The sequence below is a fragment of the Peromyscus leucopus genome, chromosome 7 (assembly GCF_004664715.2).
Source record: "Peromyscus leucopus breed LL Stock chromosome 7, UCI_PerLeu_2.1, whole genome shotgun sequence".
Taxonomy (NCBI): Eukaryota; Metazoa; Chordata; class Mammalia; order Rodentia; family Cricetidae; genus Peromyscus; species Peromyscus leucopus.
Genome location: NC_051069.1, coordinates 92,944,067 through 92,961,017, shown reverse-complemented (window position 1 = coordinate 92,961,017; position 16,951 = coordinate 92,944,067).

The following is a 16,951-nucleotide window of genomic DNA, read 5'->3' as shown; positions in this document are numbered from 1 at the left end:
TTTATAATAAACTAAAGGGAGAAATATTAGCATCTAGGCATCTGTGCTGGCCTGCCCTTAGGGTCCTGACAGGATAGACCTCAACTGCAGCCACTAAGAGCGCTCCCTGTGTGCATTCCCTATGTTCCCTTATAAAAGGCAGGCTTTACCTACCTCTCTCTCCCTCTCTCCCTCTCCCTCCTCTTTCTCTTCCTTTTCTCTTATCCTCAGGGACCAGTCTCTGCCCCCTTCTCTGCTCCTTCACTTCCCTCCCCTCAATAAACCTCTCACATGGGCCCTGTTGCATGGTGTGACTCCTTCCCGCCACAGCACCATTTTAAAAATACAACACATATACACACCCCAGCAATGAACTGTGACCTGGAAGTATAAGCCAAACAAGTCCTCTCTTCTCCCAGGTTGCTTTTGGTCATAGGTTTCTGTTGCTCTGTTAAATACTAACACATCCATCAAGATTTGAGGACATCAGGATCCTAACTGCTGCTGCTACCATGATTCCCTGCCATGATGGACTATACCCTCAGCCTGAGGGCCAAAACAAACCCTCCTATCCTTAGTTGTCTTGTTCAGACATTTTTATCACAGTATGAAAAGTAATGTATACACCGTCAGTTAACATCTCTACTTACGATATCAATTTAATAAGTGTGTGTGGCAGCTCAGTGAGATCACAGAGAAAGAGTCCAGTGCACTGCTACATGGTATTATATTTAGTATAATTCACCTTGCTGTATACTCCTGGAAGCAAAGAAAAATACACATATAATTAATCCCATCTACATTCTCATTTTCAAGACAAGGTCATTGAAAATAGACTAAGGACTTGTTGAATTATGTCACTATTCTGTGATCAGTGATCCTTCTGAAACTGGTTGCTTATTCTCCACTTGATTTAGTTGGTTATGGGCAATAAAGTTGCATTTATGGGGAAATAAAACCCTGTAGCTGGAAGTTTTCATGTGTCCTGCCTGGTCCTGCAGCTGCTCAGACCCAAGTAAACACAGAGAGGCTTATATCAATTACGAACTAGATGGTCTATGGCTCAAGCTTCTCGATAGCTTGTTGCTGGAGAGCTTCTCTCCAGGTTCCACCAAGCCCCGCAGTCCCACAATCCACGTATAAAATAATCACTCAGACACTTATATTACTTATAAACTGTATGGCCGTGGCAGGCTTCTTGTTAACTGTTCTTATATCTTAAATTAACCCATTTCTATAAATCTATACCTTGCCACGTGGCTGGTGGCTTACCAGAGTCTTTACATGTTGCTTATCCTGGCGGTGGCTGCAGTGTCTCTCCCTCCTTCTTCCTGTTTCCCCAATTCTCATCTCTCTTTGTCCCGCCTATACTTCCTGCCTGGTCACTGGCCATCAGTGTTTTATTTATATAGAGTGATATCCACAGCAATAGCTAGCTCTTACAACTTAACTCAGCCCATTTCTATTAATCTATGCATTGCCACATGGCTTCATGGCTTACCAGTATTTTCGCACGTTGCTTCTCCTGGCGACAGACAGCTTGCAGCGTCTGGCCTGCTCTCCTTTCTTCTCCTCTCTCCCCAGCTCGAATGTACCACCTATCCTTATTCGGCCTCACCATAGGCCAAACAGCTTTATTTATCAACCAATCAGAGCAACACATATTCACAGCATACAGACAGGCATCCCACAGCAAAACCCAACAACTCTCTAAATGCATACAGACAAAGGAAAATCTGTTTTTAGATTCATGTGGGCAACAGAAAATGTCTTAAATACAATGTACAAAATGGGAGGGCTTAAGTAATGTCAGAGAAAGGTAACAATTGCCCTAAGATAGAAAGATCCAGCTGGAGTTTCATTGATCAGCTTGATCAGCTTGATGATCTTGGGGATTTACCAGGGAAAGAACAAGTTACATGAATTTTAGTTAACTGGAGGTGAAAGTTAGTTACAGGTTCAAGTCATGTAGATAAATGGGTTGGTGGAACACAGGTTGTACAGAACACTCATTATGTATCCATTAATTAAGTGGCTTGTTATTACATTCATTTGTTAATTAAATTTTTGAAGAATTGCAATTACAGCTTTTCAGGCCCCAGTTGTATGTGATACAGATGAGCACCAGTGCACGGCTTTGCTGTCACTGATCAGTTTTCAGACAGAAGGCTGCACTGCACTTTCTGGCTGTGCCCCGGGGCCCTTCCCCTCCCCCTTAGATGGCGATCTTTTGAATGGAAAAGGTTAGAGAAGTGAGCAAAAGTTTATGATTATGACTATGAGGAAAGGCAATTTGGCCCCAACCTCTCCACATCACCCAAGGCTTTTTGAAGGGAAGGGATATTGTTAGTAAGAAAACTATCTCAATGTTATTCTGATTTTAGCTTCAGGAAATTGACTTTTCTTGCTTACTTGTGTGTCTGTGATTGTAACACATACACAGACCCATGCATTTACCACCATAACAAAGCGGCTCTGTCAGCCACAGAAAGCTACCTTTCTTCTTGCCCTGTGCCCTGCCTGTGACTTCCAGCAGTCACTTGTCTGTTCTCATCTTTCATTTTTATTTTCAAGAATGCCATCTAAATGGAATCATATAGAATGTAACCTTTTGAGACCGCCTTCTTTTTTAAAAACTTTTTAACAAGAATATAATTAGGTCATTTCTCCCTTCCCTTTCTTCCTTCTGACCCTGCACACGTCCCTGCGTGTTTTTTCCTCCTAAATCCATGGCCTCTTTTTCCTAAATTGGTGTTGTTACATTTTTCTCATAGATGTATAATATAGACATAAAGCCTGCTCCGTTTGTTTAGTGTTACTTGTATATATATGATTTGGGGGCTGAATCTCAGGACTCATCCCTGGAGAAGACTATTCTCTCACTCTCACACTAGGTATGATTGGAAAAGCTATATAGGAATCATATTAATTTTTATTTGCCTAAGATTACATATAGCACATATAAGTGTATGTATGTACATACAGTCTTAATGAAGTTATGTCACTTGAGCCAACAATGCTTCCCTCACCCCCAAGAGTCACAGACTAACAATACGTCCAATACCAGGCATGATAAACTCCTTTTCAAATGGATCAGGAGGGTCCAAAAGACTCCTAAAACAGTGTAGGATGTTGTTGCCCTGAGTTGCCTCCCAGAGGTTGAAGGTAAGTCCTATTGCTGAAAACACTATGCACTTTGGACAAGACTTAGAGGACCCAAATTGGATCTACTGAACTGGAAGATGCTATGCAAACTGGCAAGTGAGTGAAGCAATTAGTAGTCCTATCTGCTATGGTCCCTCTGAAGCACAGTCCTGGCCAGCATGGCCTGATATCCCTAGGAGTAGAATAGTGCCGCAGCCAGCATCATGGAACAAGAATGAAGATTGACGTGGTTAAAGAGGCTCCCCACCGGAGAGGAAGAGGCTAATGAAAATTCAAGGACAGCCTGTATCAGATTTTGAGAAACCTCTAATGACCTGGATTGAAGATCAGATACAGAATCAGGACAGTCCAGCTGAAGTAAACCGTTTGCTGGGAAAAGCTTTTGAAACTGCCCATCCTGTTGAATTTGCTTCTCAGCACTGGGAGTTTACATGATTCAAGATGTGCTGCTCACACATACATGGAAGAGAAGCAGTGCGTGTGCAGATGCTGTGTGAAAGCAGAGGGAGAACTCAGGAAAGCCCCAACACCCTGCTTGTGGGGGAAGAAAACTGTCAACACAGACGAAATCTTCCCAGTCTAGAAATGAATGCCCGAAAGTCCTGCCATACATTACAAAGCCAAGCTAGTCACAGATTTCAAGGCCTTTGTGACTGAAGTCTTTGCTTGTGAGGCAATAGTTCGGGCTCTAGATTGGGACCTTTGATGGGGCACAGTAAGGACACCCAACCTTCATGCATATCAATAAGCACATGTGGCCAGAAACAGTAAGACGACCTAGCTCCTCCTACAAGATGCCCTCTTAAAATGCTGGGCTTACAAGATAGAAAGGGCTTCTTGGAGAATGACATTCCTTTCCAGATTTTGTTTGCTGTGGGTAATGGCCCCACAAATGATTTTGTTAGTGATTTTCACCCCTATGTCAAAGTGGTGTTTTTTTCTTAAAAACCACTTCTTTGATCCAAGCAAATCATAGGTGCTTTTTAGGCCTACTACCTGCTCTGCCGGGGGGCTGTTGCTACAACGGAGCAAGACACTGATGTAATTCTAGAAGAGTTATAACATCTCTGGCCACATCAAGAGCCTTGCATGGGCTTGGCAGGATGTCACTGAGGAGTGTATGAACGTCATCTGACATTTGTCTAACCAGAGATTTGCCATGGAATAGGTGGTTGTGAAAAGCAACCTGTAGCTCTGCATCAAGCAAGCTGTATCTCTGGTGGTGAACTTTATGCCAGGCACAGATAGGATGCCATGGAGGAGGCGAGTTGTGACAAGTCATAAGTTGAGGGAGGAGGGGTTGATTCTGTCTAGAGATCCACTTGCTGCAGCGACTCTTCCCTTCTAGAGGCTTCCCAAAGACTTCCTAAAACTGTGCCTGCCACCGGCTCAGGACCAAAGGCTCAAACATGTGAGCACACAGGGGAAATTTCACATCAAACCACAGCAAGTGCTGTGGCCCCTGAGGTGACCAATGAAGAGCTGTTAAGACCTGGAACCACCGGGCGGTGGTGGTGCACGCCTTTAATCCCAGCACTCGGGAGGCAGAGGCAGGTGGATCTCTGTGAGTTCGAAGCCAGCCTGTTCTACAGAGTGAGTTCCAGGAAAGGCGCAAAGCTACACAGAGAAACCCTGTCTCAAAAAAAAAAAAAAAAAAAACACCTGGAACCTGGATGCATAGCTACAGGAGAGTTAAAAGAAAAGAAAATGTAGTGATTCTCTGCCTGTGGGTCATGACCCTTCCACAGGGTTGGCTTATCATATATTTACGTTATGATTTATAGCAGTAACAAAATTATTGTTATGAAGTAGCAACAAAAATAATTTTATGGTTGGGGGTCACCACAACATTAGGAACTGTGTTAGGAAGGTTCATGAGAACACTGATGCAGAGCAGGGAAAGAGGCCCCAAGCAAATTCACAGGGAAGGGTTTAGGAAAAAGCCTTTGCAGACCTCAACCACCTACTTCAAAATTTGAACACAGACCCCAGTTCTGAAGGATTTAATGCATAGATGTGTTCATGGTGCATTATCTACTAGCAAACAAATTCATGATGGAAAAAGAAAGCCAAGTAAATTCATGGAGTTTAGTGCTAAAGAATGATTCTTCTTAAGGAAGAGCCGTGGGCAGGTTCTCAGGATGGGTTCCAGAAGAAGGTATTGTTGCAGCAGGACATCACAGTTCTGTGTATTAGCCCTCAGCAGACCTTCCAGCAGGACAAGATGTAGAGGTGGAAGACAGGGAAAATGACAACCTGGCCTAATATTTGTCTTAGTTTTTAACAAAAAAATATTTAAATGTTAGGGAAAAGAAATTTAGAATTAGACAATTGTAGAACAGGGAAATAAAATATTTTTGTATAGATTTATGGTGTTTGTGTTTTAAGGTGTTATTACAAAAGCATCAAAGAGTTAAAAGGAAATTAAATTAAAAATTTATTGAGTGTGGGAGCAACTGCTGATAATCCCAGCATACAGAAAGTGGAGGCAGAAGAATTACAAGTTCAAGGCAGTCTGGGCTATGGAGCAAAACCCTGTTCTGTAGCAGGCTTTCTTGGACTGTCAGACTCCAAATCATGACATGGAGACTTATTATCAATTATAGATGCTTGGCTGTGACTTTAGGCTTGTTTCTAGCTGGCTTTTTTTTTCTTTAACTTAAATCAACCCATTTCTATTCATCTATGTGCTGCCCTGAGGCTCATTTACCTCATCTACATACTGTCCACTCTGCTTTTCTGCTTCCTCTGTGTCTGGGTGATCTCCTGCTGGCTGGCCCCCAGCTGGTTGGGCCATGCCTGGCTGACTGGCTCCCCTTTTCTCTCTGCCCTCCAGACCTGCCTATCCCTCCTCTGCCTAGCTATTGGTCATTCAGCTTTTACAAGAAAAGCCTTAGGTGGGCAAGATGAAACAGCAACACATCTTTACCTAGTTAAACAAATTCAGCATAAACAAAAACAACACACCTTTACACAGATGCAACATGTCTTTACATAGTTAACAATTATTCTGCAACACAAACAAATGTAACACATCTTTATTAAACAAATATTCTATTCCATAACACTGTTCCAAAGAAACAAATGAAGGAGCAGCCCAGCCTAAGTGTGGACCGTTCATCAGTCTATGGCAGTGTACAGCAGGCCTTCCTACTCTCTCACTACTCACTAGGGCTCCTCTTAGCCAGAAGGGCTCCTCTCCTGCAAGTTCCATGCACACTAACTGCTCCGTACACGTGCACCACAGCATTTAAAAATCTTTCACACTATATTCTTGGGTGCCTTGTTTAGATACACAAGTATTTACCAACGCGTTGCAGTTTGAGCACTATGGCATTGCAGGTTTGTGGCTCAGGAGCAATAGGCTATGCCACAGACCCTCAGCATGCAGGAGGCTCCCATCTGGGTTTATGAAAGTGCAGCCTGGGATACTCCAGCTAGGAGGAGGTCACCTAATGATGCCCTCCTCAGAAAGCATCTCAGTCATCACATTACGAATTACTGGATCTGGGGGTTCACTGAAGTTTCCTACACTAGTTTGTGGGTATGGTCTGCCACCTAATGTCCATAAGTGATCTTTGCATGTTTGCACTCATGGAAGCTTGACAAATAATTCAAAATGCAAATAGATTTTGTTTTCGTTTTCCTTAAACAGGTTTGTTGTTGTTGTTGTTGGGTTTTTTTTTGGGGGGGTTGTTTTTTTTAACCATATCACGCTACCCCCACCACACACATACAGTCTATCCCTATGTGCAGACAGTTCTGTGCTGCTGTGCCTCCCATGCCCCCTGTGGTGTACCAAAGACCCTGTGTTCCTTCTACTTAAACTAAAGGGTGAATTCTTTCACAACCCATCAAAATCCCCACAGTGGACTTTACACCTCTCTTTAAATACTCATGTTGAGCAAAATTGGAGTAGACTGCTACATAGTACCACTGTTTTGTGTGGACTACTATTCTAACTAGGAGAAAAAGTAAGACAAAATCCTTGGTGATGAGGGATAGTTTTGAGTATTCTTTCTACTGTTTTTGTTCAGATACCCTTTTCTCTTCAATGTGGGTTTTCCCTCAATTTCGCCATGTTTCTTGGTTAGGTTTCTATTACTGTGACCAAAAGCAGCTTGAAGAAAAGGTTCATTTCACCTTATAGCTTCCAGGGATGGAGAGATGGCTCAGCTGTTTTTAAAGACTAGGCTCATACCATAAAAAGCATCATCTTACATCTTACAGTCCACGATGAAGGGAAGTCAGAGCAGGAGCCTGGAAGCAGTAACTGAAGCAGAAGCCACACTCTTCGCTGGCTTGCTCCTCGTGACTGGTTCAGCTTGCTTTTTTTTTTTTTTTTTTTTTTTTTTTTTTTGGTTTTTTTGAGACAGGGTTTCTCTGTGTAGCTTTGCGGCCTCAAACTCACAGAGATTCGCATGGCTCTGCCTCCCGAGTGCTGGGATTAAAGGCGTGCACCACCGCTGCCCGGCCAGCTTGCTTTTTTGATAGCTCCCAAGACCACCTGCCCAGGGTGACTCACAACAGGCTGCACCCTTCCACATCAATCACCAATTAAGAAAATGCCTCACAGGTTTGCCTACAGGCCCATCTGAGGAAAGCATTTATTCCATGGAGATTTGCTCTCCTCAGATAACAGCAGCTATACCAAATCGACCAAAACAAAACAAAAAAACTAACACCAGAACACCACGGCTTAAACTTGGATGATTTTAATACAAATTTGATGAGTGAGTGCACACATGTATGTATGACATATTAATTTGTCTGAAAAGAGATACAAGTTTCTGCTAGGCTATCTGCAGGTTCCAGAAGCATTTAGTAGGATAGTGCTACACTCCTATAATACAGGGGGCACTTTTGGAGCAGCTGCTGTGTAGCAAACCCCCGCTCTAAGTGCTTCGGGCTTATTAGCTGGTTTGACATACATTTGAAATGGACATTACCTCTAGCCTCACTTCTCAGATGAGGAGTCTGAGGCACACAGTTTTAATAGTATGGCTAAATTCAGCATTCTTGAAGGACTGGTATATGAGAGAAACAGAACTCAAATTCACACAGTCTGATTCTGAAGTTCAAGGTCTATCACACTGTTGTAGCCCAGTGAAGCTGTGTGCATCAGAATCTCCTGGGAAGCTTGTTAGAACAGACTGCTGGCCTTCCCAGACCCTGACTCAGCAGATCTACAGAAAGCCAGGCATCAGCCATTCAAGGAGCACCCAGCTGATGCTGAGTCTTTTAGTTTGAGGCCAAGAAGAGCATTTGAGAAGGCAACAAACTGCACCTTAGAGAGGTTTGCTTTTCCAGGCTTCTCCCTCCACTCTGTTTGAGACAGGGATTCATGGAATGCAGGTTGACTACCATGTATCTGAGAAAGATCTTTAAAAGCGAACCTCTTGCCTCTGCCTCACAAGTGCTGGGATTACAGGACTGTTCCACCACACCTGGCTCTTGTTACCCAAACTTTCGAAGCAAACTATGAAATGTGAGACCTGCTGGGTTTGAGATGAAGTATAATGTCATGTTCTCTCTCCTTACTCCTTGATTGTACAAAGGATCTCCCTCTCTGTAGTGAAGACAAACTCATGCCTAGATTCTGATCCTAACCTCCAAATGAAATGACACCATGATGGCACTTTTTTGGGGGACTTTCTATTTGTCTCTTGATCAATTACCCACCCCTTTCAATTCTACCTAAGCAACTAAGAAAGAATAGTGTTTTGAAACAGGGCATGCTTCATGCTAACTATGAGAAACGGACAACCTGAGTTTGATCCTGGAACCCACATGGTGAAAGATGAGAATCAGCTCTCACAAGTTGTCCTCTGACTTCCACACACATGTTGTGGTATGCACACCCATACTCACACATGCAATAATAATAAATAAAATGATTTGACATTTTACCATGCAACTGAGCAACTTAGTTTTTAATATCTACCCCAGAAAATAAAACATATTGGTGCTTTGAGATGACTCAGTAGGTGTGGGGGGACCTGCCCCCACTTTTCCCCCCAGGGTACTCTTGAGCAGGGAGAAATGAGAAATATTTAGATAAAAATATAGAGGAGAGAGACAGTTAGAAACACAGGACATCCTCGGGAGGGCCTGGGTCAAACCCACCAGCCCCTTCTGTCTCTACTAAAGGGCTTTTAAAGGAATGCCAAGGGGTGGAGCAAAAGACCTCCCCCTGCAGCGAAGCCAAACACCTGGTAACCATGCCAGCCATCCCCTAATGCAGCCCTGCTGTGTAAAGCAACCTCAGATCTCACTAGGAAACCTTTGTGGGTTCCCACAAGTAGGTAAAGGACTTGCCTTGCAAATGTGAAGTCCCATGTTTAGATCCCAGAACCCATGCAAAGCTGGATATGGTGGCCTGCATATTTGTAATGCCCGGGCTCCTGTGATGAGATGGGAGGAAGGGCAGGAGACTCTCCAGAAGCTTGCAGACCACCTGGCCTGACCTATGCGGTTCCAAACAACAAGAGACCCTGGTCCAAACAAGATGGCAGGTTAAGAGAGACACTTGAGGTTATCCTCTGCCCCCCTCGTGCATACTGTGGAGTGAGCATAACCTGAACTCATACACAGTCACACACATTCACACAATACTATGCTCACATGCTTTATTTTTATTGTGTGATGGTATATGTAATATATAGCACACATATTAAATATATTGGATAACCAATGCAAAATTAAAATAATTGTAGGAATAGTCTACCAAGATGAATAATAAAAAGTTAATCTTGCAATGGCATTTAAAATGACCCATCTGCAAGGATGTTCATTTCATCCTTGTGAGTAGAAGGAATAGACCAGAAGCAACCAAAATGTCCTTCAATAGGAAAGAGGTTAAATTTGGTTCATATGCAAAGTGGAGTAATAGTCTGCCTTCATAAATAATGAAACAAATTATACACTTTAACTCTGAGGATGTGGTACAGAGCCATAGGTGCTGTTTGGCACTAGTTGTATAAAGGCTGTACGTACACATACATTTATCCATTATAAAAATTTAAATAGCATCAGTTTACAAAGTGTGTGTGTGCATGGTGTGTGTGTTTGAGTGCCTGTGTGTGGAGGTCAGAGGTTGACATTTAAGCATCCTCCTCTATTGCTTTCTATCTTAGTTTTGAGATAAGCTCTCTTGCTGAACCAGAATCTCTCTGGCTACACTAGCTGCTCAGCACATCCCAAGGATCCTCCATCTCTGCCCTCACCACCCAGCTCTGGGGTTACAGGCATACAATGAATGCCTGGCTTTTTAACGTGGGTGATGGGGACCCAAACTAAGGTTCTTGCATAGCAAGCCTTTTACCAACTGAGCCATCTTCCAAGCCCAAATACTACTAGGGTTTTTTTTTTTAAAGATTCATTGTATTATTTTTAACTATGCTTTTATGTATGGGTATATACACATGGGTGCAGGAGCCTGAAGAGACCAGAGGCATCAGATCCCCTGGCACTGGAGTTACAGGCAGCTGCAAGTTGTTAGAAACTGAGCTCAGGTCCTCCACAAGAGCAGCACCCACTCTGAACCACTGAGCCATCTCTCCAGCCCCAGTATTTTTTTAAGCATGTAGGTTTCCCCCACAAGGATCTGAGTTTAATTTCACTGGTACTTCAATTAAACAAATTATATCTATAAAAATAGTACTGGTAATAGAAACAATGTTTACTAAGCTCAAGCTATGTATTTTTAAGACGATTTATTTTTGTGTTTTATTTATGTGTGTGTGTCATGTGCATGTAGGTGCCTGCAGATGCCAGAAGAGGGCACCAAAGCCCGTGAAGCTGGGGTTACAGGTGGTTATAAGCTTCTCAACATGGGTGCTGTGCTGGGAATTGAACTCAGGTCCTCTGGAAGAGTAGTGCAAGCTCTTAACTGTTGAGCTATACACCCAGCCCCCAGCTCAAGCTACATTTAAGGTACTTTTCTGTGCACTTTAGATGTGCATAGAAATCCCCATAATAACTTCATCAAGTATGTATTCCCTTATATTCATTTTAAGTCAATGGAATTAAGCAAAGAGAGATTGGGAAGAGGTAACTTTCTTTCTTTTAAGTAAAGTGTGGACTGAGTTCTTTGCCCATCAAAGGAGGCTGGCAGCCAGAACCATTGTCATCAAAGTTCTGGTCTGATTCCACCCACATCCTGCCAAGGTGAATTCTTTGGTCATTCTGACTTAACACCGAACTTAAATGCCTACCTTTTCCTTCCTGTTTCAAAGCTCTAATAGTACTGGGAGGCAGGCTCTTCAAAAACCTCAACTCAGGCAACCTTGCCATTTACCTACAGAAAGAAAAGTCCCTTTTCTCTTTGAATCTCATGTATTGGGGAGCGGGGGGAGGGGAGCTACTTTTCTTTCCAAGTAATTTTAAAGAAATTCCCCACTGGCAGGAGAATAGAGGCATGGAGTTGACACAGAAGTCAAGAACTACAGAAACAGAAAAAAGATGTAAAATATAAACTTCCCATCTGTCAATTATAAAACGATACCAGCGACACTGTGTCCTTTACATGATCAAAACAATTTAGCCCAAGACACTGAACTGACACCCCCTCTTTTCTAAAGCAAGCCTCCTGTCCAGACCATCAGACACAAAAGCACATGGAGATGTCAGCCCTTTGATTTTGGACTTCAACTCTCTCCTAAAGAAAACTGGGCTTGTGAAAAATGTAGCACTGATAATTTAGCCAAGCACAAGCCATAAAACAGTAGGCTATGTCCTGAAAGAGCAGTGAGACTTACTTCTTGGAAGGCCTTTACCCAGCAAATCAGCTCTGATGTGGGAATTGAAATGCTGCCTGTCGCGTGAAGGCTACAAAACAGTTGATAAATTAAGGTGGTTTATAAAGACATTAATAATACTCAACAGATAGAGATACAAAGAAGGTCGGAAGAGAGCATGGAGCAGGGTGGGAGGAAAGAGCTTCAAGGAAGGTTGAAAGACAATCATTCTATCAACTACCTACTGATCGATTATCTATCTACCTACCTACTTACCTACCTGCCTATCTACCTACCTACTTATCTATTTACTTATCTACCTACCTACTTATCTACCTACCTACTTATCTATTTACTTATCTATCTACCTACCTACTTACCTATCTACCTACCTACTTATATATTTACTTACCTATCTACCTACCTACTTATCTATTTACTTACCTATCTACCTACCTACCTAACTACTTACTTATCTATCTACCCACCTACTTACCTAACTACTTACTTATTTATTTACTTATCTATCTACCTACCTACTTATCTACCTACCTACTTATCTATCTACCTATTTATCTATCTACCTACCTACTTATCTATCTACTTATTTATCTACCTACCTACTTATCTTTCTACTTATTTATCTACCTACCTACTTATCTATTTACTTATCTATCTACCTACCTACTTACCTACCTACCTACCTACTTATCTATCTACTTACCTATCTACATACCTACCTAACTACTTACTTATCTATCTACCTACTTACCTAACTACTTATTTATTTACTTATCTATCTACCTACCTACTTATCTATCTACCTACCTACTTATCTATCTACTTATTTATCTACCTACCTACTTATCTTTCTACTTATTTATCTACCTACCTACTTATCTAGCCAGCCAGCCACCCATCCACCCATCCACCCACCATCTATTTGGGTTTTCATTTTCTCTTTTTCTATCACAGACACTGAGGTTCTTATTCTGGCTACCCCACTCCTTGACGACAGAAGAACAAGGAAAAGGTAGAAAACACACACCCACCATTAACATTAGAGACTGAAATGTCAGCAGGTTTTTTTTTTTTTTTTAATCCTTTCTACCAGGAAAGCCATTGTGGCACTATTGTTTGCTGGCCTAACAAAAAAAGAAACCAAGCTTTCACTGAAGAGTCAAATGCTGAATCGACAGCCCAGTTTCTGCAAGCGCTTGCTTAGCAGCCACAGACAGCTTCTGTTTGAGTGATATACTGGGTCACATGGAAGAAGACATAACAGAAAGCAGGACCAGGCAGAAACTAAATCAGTGCTTTGAAGGCTTGCTGGGCTGGCATCAGGTCAGGCATCTCCATCAGGAACTGTTAGCTTTCGTGGGGTGTTCTGTAGTTATTTTGTGTCATGGGAAAAAAAAATAATGCTTTATAAAAACCTCAATCTTTCTCATTCAATAGACAACATCAGCCATTCTCAGTAAGTCCTTCTGTGATCTCTACTTCTCTGGGGATTAGGATTTTTTTCCTTTATTTTTATTTTATGTGTATGGATGTTTTGCTTGCATGTATGTAAGTGTGCCACATGCATGTAGTGCCCATAGAGACAAGAAAAGGGTGCACATTAGATTCCCTGGGACTGGTGTTATGAGCCACCATGTGGGTGCTGGATATTATTATATCTGGGTCCTGTGGAAGAAAATGCCTCAAACATGCCCACAGACCACTTTCATGCAGGCAGTTCCTCAGCTGAGATTCCCTCTTCCAAGGTATGTTGGGTTTGTGCCAAGCTGACAGAAACCAGCTAGCACAGGGGTGATTAAAAAAAAATGAGGCAGAAAGAAAAAAAATTAAAGCTAGAGAGAAAGGAAAGAAAAAGAGATCAATTAAACGTTTTTGAAGATAAAACCAGCAACCTCTGCCCACGTTTCGTGTAAGCCACTACCTCTATTAATAGCAAATGCAGTAACATCACACAACCATCTGCTCCCTTCTGAAAGTCCTGGGGGCTGGGCCCAGTGTGGAGCAAACTTGGCTTATCTTTTCCTCAAGACACAGAGTAGGGGGGGAGCAGAAGGGAGCTAAGGGCTGGCAGTAAGGGAAACAAAGGCAAGAGGGGACAGTTCCCATGGCCTGATCTGGTCATCTGCCGCCACCACACGGCCTTTGATTCCAGCTTCACAACAGCTGTCCCTATTTAAAAAATGAACTCTGACACTAAGATACAGCTGTTTAGAAAAAAAAAAAAAAACAGAGAACGTATAAACACCCTCTTCTCTGTCCGCCACCTTGGACAACCACATGAGGCTCTGTCTCACTCAATTTTAGATTCTCCTGTGGTTTCACTTCTCCTGAGTCACTAACTTCAGTTTCACTGGAAACAGTGCCCTTTCTTTTCATCCTAATGGAGGCTCCAGATGGGATGAAACGAAGGAGAGTACAGATGCAGGAAGGCTGTGCTTTCTGTACTTGGAAGATGCCTGTTATTAAAATTCTGTATTCGTAGATGCTTGATGGCTTTGAAGAGCTGGTTTAACTAGCAGTCATTTTTTTTTTTTTCTCCTGAGACAAGGTTTCTCTGGGTAACAGCCCTGGCTGCCCTGGAACTCACTATGTAGTCCAGGCTGGCCTCGAACTCCGAGTGATCCACCTGTCTCTACCTCTCAAGTGCTGGGATTAAAGGTGTATGCCACCACACCTGGCTAACTAGCAGTCATTTTTAACAAAAAGATCAAATATTGGGGCTGGAGGGATGTCCTTGAGATTAAGAGCATGGGTTGCTCTTCTAAGTTCAATTCCCAGCACCCAAATAGTGGCTCACAATTTCAGTTCCAAGAGATCTGATGCCCTTGTTGGCCCTCCATGGGTACAAGCCAAACACATGGTACACACACATACATGCAGGCAAAATACCCAACCCATAAATAAAATATTTTTTAAATGATTAAATGTTGTACTATAAAACTCATGTTGATAAGAATGAAATCCAAGTTGAAGGTCTAGCATGTCATTCTGGGAAAATGCATGAGCCGGTAAGTGCAGCCGTTTTTTTTGTTTGTTTGTTTGTTTTTTTTTTTTTTGTTTTTTTTTTTTTTTTACTTTAAACTTCTCTAATGTAAACTTTTCCCAAGATGACTCCCAGTGTTTACTCCTGACCATAGGGAGAAGGAGTCACGGCTAGTACAGCTTATGTTTACCTGAGTACAGTGATACAGAACATGGATGCTGAAATCCAAGAGTCCTGGCTCAGAGACATCACTGTTCTCCAGTGACCTGCAGGCCATCTTGTAAGTTTGGGGTTCCTAATCTGAAAAAATTGGGGAAAACAGCAGTGTCTTTTTTGGGTGTATGTTATAAAAATTAAATTAGAAGAACATTGAGGTGGTTCAGCTGTTAAGAGGACTTGTTGCCCTTGCAGACGGTTTGGTTCCCTGTACCCACATGAGGGCTTACAACCATCTGGAACTCTAGTTCCAGGTGATCTAATACTCTCTTCTGACCTCATCAGGCATCCAGAATACATATGCTGCACATACAAACAGTTAGGCAAAACACTCACACACATAAAATAAAAATAAATAGGTTTAACAAATTAAATTAAATCATCAGCTGGAGAGAGAGCTTAGTCAGTAGTGTCTGTGGAGCAAGCATGAAGACCCAAATTAAATTCCCAGCACACACCGAAAAACCTGGCTTGGTGGCATACATTTGTAATGCCATCACTGGGGAGGCTCTCCTGCCAGTGAGCCTAGCTTAAAAACAGCAGGCTCTGGTCTCAGTGAGAGACCTTGCCTTAAAATAATCCAGCTAGATGGATGGATGGCTCCTGGGGAACACCACCTGAGGTTGACCTCTGGCCTACATATTATGAGCACACATGTATATCCCACTAGTATGAAGGAGAGAAGGAAAGGCAGAGAGTGTGTAAAGGAGCTGATAAATTAGCACAGTACAAATTAACTGTTCAGTGACTGACAGGCTGATCCAAAAGCTGAACTGTTTTTCCTTGACTACCTGAGGCAGTACAGAAAACTAACAAGTTAATTACTTATTTGGAAGGTGCTCAGCAATGAGGAGTCACCATATTTCACTTGTCTCCAAGCTAAAGCACCAGAGAGCAGCAGTTCAGTTCAGTTATTAGTTACCAGTGCTGGCTGGATGTACTAGTTACCAGAGACAGTTTTACAAAACCTGAGTATAGGTGGAGTTTCTCTGTGTCTCAGCAGCTGCTCCCAAATAACCATTCAGAAACTTATTAATTATAAATGACTGGCCAATAGCTCAGGCTTGTTAATAGCTAACTCTTACAACTTAAATTAACCCATTTCTATTCATCTGTGTGCTGCCCCAAGACTCATGGCTTTTACCTCTCCCGTATGTCCTGCTTCCTTTCCATCTGGCTGGTGACTCCTCAGACTCCTTTAACTTCACCCCTCTTCTTCCCAGCATTCTCCCTGTCCTGAAAATCCTGCCTAGCTATTGGCCAGTCAGATTTTTATTAACCAATGAGAGTAATACATATTTACAGTGTACAAAAGATTATTCCACAGCACCCGAGCCAGTCGGGTTTTATAACCCAGTTGCTGTCTTAGTTCCCTTTCTTCCTGTTGCTGTGATAAAGTCTCCTGACAAAAGTAATGAAAGGAAAGAAGGGAGGGATTTATTTCTGACACAGTTCAAAGTAGAGTCCATCATGGAAGGGAATTCAAGGCAACTGGTCACACTGAATCCACAGCCAGAGAGCAGACACTGATGAATGAACGTGTTCAGCTCACTTCCTCCTTTTTGTGCAATCCAGGGTCCCAGCCCAAGGAATGGTGCCAGCCACAGTGGGCAAGTCTTCCACATCAATTAACCTAATCAAGATAATCCTTCACTGGCATGTCCCTTTAGAGAATAGCAGACTATATAATTGTTTCTGTATTTAGAGTTGAGTCTCATCTCTCTGTGTACATAGATAATTCATTGCAATGTTTCTGAATGAAGGATTTCTTATCAGCTTTAAGGAGTACAGGGTAAGTGTCCTTTATCTGAAATGCTTTTGTTTTCAGATTTCATATTCTTAAGAGGGG